The sequence below is a fragment of the Sciurus vulgaris genome (genome assembly GCF_902686455.1).
Source record: "Sciurus vulgaris genome assembly, chromosome: 2".
NCBI lineage: Eukaryota > Metazoa > Chordata > Mammalia > Rodentia > Sciuridae > Sciurus > Sciurus vulgaris.
In genome coordinates this window covers 90,584,226-90,591,683 of record NC_136462.1, presented here as the reverse complement: position 1 = coordinate 90,591,683, position 7,458 = coordinate 90,584,226, and the positions used below count along the sequence as shown (strand labels likewise).

The window sequence follows — 7,458 nt, the reverse complement described above, 5'->3', positions numbered from 1 at the left end:
CAAGTGTTTTTTTCTCCTTTGAGATTACAATGAACGAGGTCACAACATAAGTAAAGTCAGAAGTAGGACAGAGAACATTCCAAACGCTGGTTTGGTCATCCAAGATCATTAAAAATGGCTGACTCCTAACAATATGTACAAAAATATAAAATGTAAATAAAAAACACAAATTTTCCTTTCTAAAAGTAATTTTAAGAAAAAAAAAAACAGGGCCTTGGAAGTTTTAGGTTTTTCCTCCCATGTTGCAAATTCACATTTTTTGGTTGGGTGGGAGAGCACAGAGTAGCCTTTTATTTTTAGTTCAACTTTTCCTTTTTTGCTGTCTAGTCATCCTCAGCGGTTTTCTTCGTGGTACTGACATCATCATCCTCATCATGTTCTGCTGCCAGTTTGCCCGTAGCTGCTTCAGCCTCATCTTCGTCTCCATCCTTTTCCTCACCATCACCTTCCTCGTCACCACTCTCTTCCTCTTCTTCATCTGCCCCCATTTTCCTTATTAGCATTCCCGTTAGCAGGGGCACCTCTTCCAGTTTCTGTCTCCTCCACAGCTTCCTTCTCCTTCGAGTCCTTGATGGTGATCTCAGAGCTAGTGTCCAGGCCCCGCCTGACCAGGTGGGGCACTCCAGTGGTCTGATGCAGTGGGTTAAAAAGGAAACTAGAGTTCAGGGACTCGGGGGATAATGCTGCTGGAATCCACAGCGGCGGTGGAGGCTGCGCTTGGTGGAGGTGGTTGCAGTGAGCTGAGGAGCTGGACCCTGGAACAATGCAAAAAATGGCTTTTCAGAGCAGCCATTCAAGAAAGCTTGTCTACCCGTATATTTACTTAATTTGTTCTTTTTCTTTCCTGATGTTCTAAATATAATTCTTTTATAATTTTCTTTCTTTGTTCTATTTAATATACATGACAGTAGAGTGTATTTTGACATATACACATATGGAGTATAACATTCTAATTAGGATCACATTCTTGCGGTCCTACGTGTGGAGTTTTACTGGTCATGTATTTCTATATGAACATAAGAAAGTTATATCTGATCCATTCTACTGCCTTTATTCCCACCTCCCTTACTCCCCTTTGTTTAATGGAATGTGTAAGGTACAAAGCTGCTCTCCCTGACCTTTCCGGTGCAGCCATTTTCCTCCTTGTCCCAACCACTTGTCAATCTGTGAACATCCTAGCTGGCTATTGGTTCATCAGTCAGCTTGCAAGTATCCTTCTCTGATATTGGTCCCCTGTTAGCCTGGTGGAATTCAATTGCTTTACTGTAGCTACCCCGCCATCTTTCCTCATCTTTCTCTCTTTCCTCCTCACTTTCTCTATCCTCCTGGCTTTCACACTCTCTCTAGCATGCACCCTTTCTCATTCTCTTTCTTTTCCTCTCATTTTTTCTCTTACGCTGCAGGGAGACACTCTGTTTGCTTAATAAACTCCCTTATGTGATTCCCTGTGTCCGGCGTGGTTTCCGTGGGATCCCTTACAGAATGAACTTCTGTTCTCCTCCCCCACAATTTCCTTTCTATTTAGAGAATTCCTTTGGCCATTTTATCTAAGATAGGTTTGATGACTACAATTTCTCACTTGACAATGTCTGCTTTCATCTATCGTGTCTTGATTTCCCATTTTTTCCTGAAGGACATTTTCTCTAGGTATAGGATTTTGGGTTGTCATTTTCTTTAATCTTTAAAAAATATTATTCTACTTATTTTGGCTTCCATTTCTGATAAGAAATTCACTGTTAGGCTGGTGGGTGTAGCTCAGTGGATAAGCACTTGCATAGCATGCATGGAGGTCCTGGATTTGACCCCTGCATTTTTTTTATTTTTTTGGCTATATCTCCAGCTCCAGATCCACAGCATCCTATAAAAATTTTTTTCACTGTCATTTTGAAGTTTTTAAAAGTGATGTGTTATATATTACTTAGCATTTACTTCTAGTGATTGCCTTTTTTCATTGTTGAGCATTTTTCTGGTTCTTGGTGATTCTGCATAACCTGGATATTTTCATATATGATTGTCTCATTCAAACAATATTTTATTTGGATTTCTTCCACACTACACCAGTCAGGGAACAGTGGGGGGAAGCCATCTTTTTACTGCCAAGTGGAGATAGAAGTCCACATTCTTCACTTGTTTTCTATTTATATCCAAATAGGATGCTCCCTCTTACTACCTGTTGGGTGTTGGGAGTTCCAGATGCTCATGAGATCTCTGCTGATACAATGACATACAGGCCCTTGTTATCTCCAGATGGAATGCCTATCCTGGCTCCTTAATTCATTTTCTCTGATGACACTTTGGCAGGAATTTTGGGGCACCTTGTCACAGTCTTCCATAGAAGCCTGGTTTTACACCAGCATTTGCTGGCATCAATGTGTGCTGAATGTTTTTACTGTGGTATTTGGCTGGAGCTGTATGATTATTGTGTAAACATTTTGTCTTACTAGGCTGCCTCTTTCCTGGTCCTTTGGCAAGAGAAAGCAGGCTTTTATATCAGTATCCACTGGTTTCATGATTGCCAGTTTCTTCAGATCCAAGTCTGATGATATGTGAGACAAAAGGAAACCTCAGGGAATTCACCATATTGTTCCTTAAGTGCTGAGGTCCCTTGTTGGTCTGTTTTCTCTTCACCTTTCCAACTCTTATGTTTATTTTACATATAATATCTGGAGATATTAGTTGTAATTAGTGGAAGGAATAGGGGAAAAAAAACTTTTTATCTACACCTTCCAGGAAACTGGTTATTTTGTGAGTTAATGTTTGTTGATATGCTTCTCTGACATCCCCTCATGATTATATTTGGGTTAATTTAGCTGTAATTCTACAGAGTGATGTTGAGTTTTTTTCAGTGCATTATATCAGAAAGTATGTGTGGCTGATTAATATTATCAGTGAATATTGTTTTTACTTGGTAAAGGTGATGTTTGTGCTAAGCTTCTCCACTGTGAAGCTATTTTACCTCTTGTCATTAACAAATAGCTTAAAGAGAGATACTTGATCTTTGAGGGTTATCTTCCTGGTAAGGGAAGGCTGTCAATAATTCTTACTCTGCCCCCAGCTGCCCATTGCTGAAGCTAAGTAGATGGGGAGACTACCATCTTCTGCCTAGCCCCCACAAGTGAGAAGGAGGTAATGTGTTGGGGATGGCTCTTCTGAGAACACTGGGTCTGGGTCTGAAGGTGGTGGTTTCATACCAACAGAGGAAAGGCAAGACTTGTGCCTACTGCACCCCCATTCATCTAGCTCTCAGCTCCTAGGGCACAGAGATCATTCAAGGAGAAGTGTGTCATTGTTCCTCCCTGAAGAGCTTTTGCCTGATTGTCAAAAGACAAATACCAAACACCATTAACAAAATCCCCTATCGCCTAACATGCACAAAGGCATGGGTTTGATCACCTGCACTGGGACAAAAACACACATACAAACCCAATGGAGAAAAAAACAGCGAAACATGTAAAAACTGTTAGAAACTTTCTGTATTTTCACTCACAACTAAATTTATTACATGTCCTCTTGGGAGGCTTCTGACGCTAGCATCATATGAAAAAGATCAGTTGTCATTACCACTAAATATATCTAATTAATTTTCTTTGCATTTTGACTACTTAACTTACTGTCTTGAAGCTCCAGTATGCCCTAAGGATTTCCCAAAATTCTTGCACAGTGCCTCAGAACTCATTACCCCTTCCCTTCTCTTTCTTTCTTTGGAGCCCAGAAGCACTCAACTACTGAGCTATATTCCTAGCCCTTTTAATTTTGAGACAGGGTCTCACTCAGTTACCCAGCCTGGCTTTGAACTTGTAATCCCCTTGACTTGGTCTCCTGTTTCACTGAAATTACAAGTATGTGCCGTTGGGTTGGCTCTTCTGATTTTCTTTTTGGTATTGTGATAAAATAAAAATTCTGAGATGCCCTAAATTTAAATTACAAGGTCTGGAAGATATTGTGAGAAATAAGGTATGCTAATAAGTTGACTGGTCAAGAAAAAAATTCCACATTCCTGAATGTTGAAATTTGACTAAAATTCCAAGATGGTTGACCACCAGGGAACACTGCTTCCAGTTTGTAAATGAACTTCCTATTAACCACAACCAGTACTTCTCTTTGCTTACTGTTCTATCACCAAACTTCCCTGCTTCATGTTATTCCATTCCTTTATGTACAGCCTATGTAGAGTCAATGTAAATATTTTATACTTTCCTCCCCCTAATTTTCATTATAAAAATGCTCTTGGTTCTTATTTCAGTGTAAATCTTTCCAGCTGCTATTTAGCTTCCCTGCTAGTAACTGCAGAATTTGTCCCAGGAAGTAGTTTTTTCCTGAATAGTATCATCAACAGCTCAGTAAGTCCTCTTTTATTTCAGAAAATCTTTTGTTTCAACAATTTTGGTTTAGGAGAGATTTAAAATGGTGGAGTAGAAGAGCACGTTCCTTGTCATTCTGTAACCTTGGATTCAAGCAGAGGAAATACTGTTTCTCTGTGAGGCAGTCATTGCTGCCTACCAATCTCCCGCTGTTTATCCCATTGGTCTGTCAGCATTTCACCTGTCTTTTGAGTGCCGAAAGCTCACTGACTGGTGCCTATCATCTGTCATTTGCCTGCCTCTTCCTGCCCACTGTCTGCCTTTCGCTTACCCATTGCACACTGGCCAACATCCACCTGCCAATCAACTGTAGTTAGCCTGCAGACCACCAGTGGATCACTTGCTGTTGCCTGGAAGTCCATTGTCACAGTACCCGCAGGTTTGGTTACAGGAGGCTGCTGTCATCTTGGAACAGCCAGGCCCTGCAATCTTAGGGTGTGGGAATCTCAGTCTGGGAACTCAGGCCAGGGCCTGGAGATATACTGGTTGTACCAGCAGGTCTGGTTGCACCAGAGGTCTTCTGGCTTGGTGTGGTAGTGGCCACCATCTGACTGCCTCTTTGAGGGTTGCTCCTCTGTGTGAGCACATCCGGTATTGAGATTTTGGGACTGTCGAAAAGCATGGCCTGGGGGAACTGAAATCCAGATCCATCAGATTGCAGCTAGGTTTGCATGGGCCAGTCTACATCTGGCAAGCCTACAGAAAGCCAGAGACTATAGGTAGTTCCCTAGGGGGAGCAGAGGTTGAAGAAGCTGGAGAAAATGGGGCTCTCTCCAGCTCAGTGAGTCCTGAAGCGAGCAGGGATGGAAGGGGCTGGCTACAATGGGTGGAAAGACGGTAAGAAGGTGTAAGGCATCTTATCAGCTCACACACCTGGCTCGTCCAGGACCCACTGCACTGTAGCTAACATCAAACTACAGACAACCCCACCTATCGGTGGAGAAGGGAAGCTGAGAAAAATTCTGAAAGCCAACAGAAGCAAACACTCAATTTTCCATTGAAACTTTTCTCCTTTTTTTTTCATTTTTCATCCTCTCTCTCACACCTCTACCATCTTTGAATCCAAACATTTTTTTCATGCATCAATTTATTGAGGAATGGGATGTCTCAATAGTATATGATAATTTTGTAGTACATTCTTATATTTTTACTTTAAAAAAAAAATCTGTATTTTTTTCTCTCACCTGTCTCCGTGGATTCTTTCTCACTTCTCTCACACTAACAGCCAACCTCAATTAATTCCTCCTTCACTCATATTATAATTTTTTACCTCTATCTTCTCTCCTGTCCCTCATAAAAATCACATTTTATACTACTTCTGTTCCCTCATTGTCCATCATTTGAAACTATAAACCCTTTCAGCAAATTTACTGTTTATATTGTAGACAATAATTGAACACTTCATTTCTGTCTACTGTGACAAAACTGTAAATGCCTTAATAGGAGCCATTTGGTTTAAGGTGTTACATCGTTTGCATTGGGTACTGTTAATATATGTCTTCCCCTTAAAGGTGAAGTACTGGATGCCTTCAGGGACACTATAAGACTACAGGGTAGAATCTGTACTGCCTCAGTTCCATTCCACTAAATGAGAAGAAAAATAACATGAAAAAACACGGGAACAAAGTGCCTCAAACGAACCAAGATGTTCCAACAATAGAATCCACAGAAAATACAGTAAAAGAAATGTCAGAGGAGTTTAGAAAATTCATAGTTAGATTGATCTTTGAAATAAAGAATGGTATTGGAGAGAAAATAAAGAAGTAAAAGATCACTTCAACAAAGAGGCAGAGATTATAAAAAGAAATCAATCAGAAATCCTCAAAATGAAGGAAACAGGAAATCAAATTAAAAATTCAATGGAAAATATCCAGTCCAACGGACTAGACCACTTGGAAGACAGATCCTCAGACAATGAAGACAAAATAAATACTCTTGAAAATAAAGTTGACTGCACAGAGTAAAAGGTAAGAAACCATGAACGGAACTTCCTAAAAATATGGCAGATGAAAAGACCAAATGTAAGATTTATGGAGATACAAACCAAAGGAATGCAAAATCTTTTCAATGATATAATATCAGAAAACTTTCTAAATCTAAAGAATGAAATGGAAAATGAACTACAAGAGGCTTATAGGACCCCAAATGTATAAAATCACAGCAGGCCCACACCAAGGCACATTATAATGAGAATGACTAACATACAGGATAAAGATAGAATTTTAAAGGCTGTGCGAGAAAAAAAATCAAATTACATATAAGGGGAGATCAATTCAGATTTCAGCTGATTTCTCAACCCAGAACCCTCAATGTCAGGAGGTCCTGGAATAACATCTATCAAGAAAATGGATGCCAATTGAGAATTTTATATCCAGCAAAATTAAGCTTCAGATTTGAGGATGAAATAAAAACCTTCCATGATAAACAAGTTAAAAGAATTCACAACTAGGAAGCCTGCATTAGAGAACATTCTCAGCAAAGTAGTTTATGAGGAGGAAATGAAAAAAAAAAAAAAAAAAAAAAAGGGAGGAACTACACTAAGGAAAGGAAAGGTCAATCAAAGAAAAAACTAAGTCAAGTTAAAAACCAAAAATAAACCAAAATGTTATGTCAATAATAACCCTGAATGTCAATGGCCTAAACTCATCAATTAAAAGACATAGACTGGCAAATTGGATTAAAAAAACCAAAACAACAACAACAAAACCCAATAACATGCTGTCTTCAAGAGACTCACCTCCTAGGAAAAGACATCCACAGACTGAAGGTGAAAGGTTGGGAAAAAACATGTCACATGGACTGCATAAATAAGCAGAGGTTTCCATCCTCATATCAGACAATGTGAACTTCATGCCAAAGTTAGTCAGAAAGGATAAAGAAGGACATTTCATACTACTTAAGAGAATCATACACCAACAAGACATAAAATATAAATGCCCCAAACAATGAGGCATCTATGTACATCGAACCAACCCTTCTCAATTTCAAGAATCAAACAGACCACAACACAATAATACTAGGTGACTTTAAAACACCTCTCTCACTACTGGATAGATCTTCCAGATAAAAACTAAACAAACTGTAGAATTATAATAAT

At 39.4% G+C, this 7,458-nt stretch overlaps 1 pseudogene across 1 annotated transcript; it reads right to left on the bottom strand.

The window, feature by feature from the left end:
* Window positions 1–205: 205 nt before the first annotated feature.
* On the bottom strand, window positions 206–4,983 carry LOC306653681 (annotated as a pseudogene). The gene is made up of 2 exons: window positions 4,854–4,983; window positions 206–776 (listed from the first exon to the last, which is right to left on the bottom strand). The product of its transcript is annotated as an uncharacterized misc_RNA (transcript).
* Between the last annotated feature and the right edge of the window lie 2,475 nt (window positions 4,984–7,458).